Source organism: Oxyura jamaicensis, chromosome 26 (genome assembly GCF_011077185.1).
Source record: "Oxyura jamaicensis isolate SHBP4307 breed ruddy duck chromosome 26, BPBGC_Ojam_1.0, whole genome shotgun sequence".
Classification (NCBI taxonomy): domain Eukaryota; kingdom Metazoa; phylum Chordata; class Aves; order Anseriformes; family Anatidae; genus Oxyura; species Oxyura jamaicensis.
This window is the reverse complement of record NC_048918.1, coordinates 3,559,630-3,560,513: the sequence shown is the minus strand read 5'-3', so window position 1 is coordinate 3,560,513 and position 884 is coordinate 3,559,630. Positions and strand designations below refer to the sequence as shown.

The window sequence follows — 884 nt, the reverse complement described above, 5'->3', positions numbered from 1 at the left end:
TTTTTAAAATTTTTTCCTTTTCTGATTTTTTCCTTTTATTTTTTAATTTTCTTTTATTTTGTTTCTTCCATTTTTATTTTTTTCTAAATTTTCCCTATTAATTTTTTCCCTTTTATTTTTTTTAAATTTTCCTTTTTAATTCCCCCCTCCCCCCCTTTTTTATTTTATTTTATTTTATTTTTGAATTTTCCTGTTTTTTTTTCTCTTAATTTCCTTTCTCTAATCCCTGTTTTCCTCTCCCCCTGCGTCTCTTTTGCGCGATGCAGGTCGCGGGTGCAGCTCACCGAGCCGTGGCGAGAGGAACCCCCCCCCCGGGGGGGGGATGCACCCTGGCATCACGGCACGTACCCAGGGCTGCTGGGGGGGCTGGGGCAGCGGCGCGGGCGGGGAACAGCCCCCGCTTTATTTACAAAGTGGGCCAGGGCTGTCGGGAGCATAAAGGGCTCCTCAGAGACCTTGGCTCGTTCTCCGGCCAGGCGAGAGCTAAAATTGGCTCCGTGGGAATTTACTGGCAGGCTCTGCCCGCCGGGGGGGGGGGGCGGCGGGGGGGGGGGGGGGGGGGGGGGGGGACTCTGCTGAGCGTGTCCCCATCCCGTGTCCTGGGGGGCTGGCGGGTGCCGCAGGTGAGGCTGTGGGCAAGGGTCCCTAGGGTGCCGGGGTGGAGGGCTGAGTGATGCTTGGGAGGTTTTCCCACATCCCGATCCCCTCGGGTCCCTCCTGGGGGGTGCAGGGGGGGGGACAGCCCGGTGGCACCCAAGCAGAGTGCAGAGCCACGCCCCCAGCAGCAGCAGCCCCCCCCGTGCAGAGCATTGGCGTGGTGGCACGGCCACGTACCCAAGCACCCGGCAGCGTGCATCGCTGCCCCATCGTCTCCCGAGGGTGGC

At 57.8% G+C, this 884-nt stretch overlaps 1 protein-coding gene across 1 annotated transcript in view; it reads right to left on the bottom strand.

The window, feature by feature from the left end:
* Positions 1-792: 792 nt before the first annotated feature.
* Positions 793-884, bottom strand: part of SOX13 (SRY-box transcription factor 13) — a 27,778-nt gene continuing 27,686 nt past the window's right edge. Inside the window, 1 exon segment of the mRNA XM_035346987.1 lies at positions 793-877. The gene's annotated coding sequence lies outside the window, so the exon portion shown is untranslated.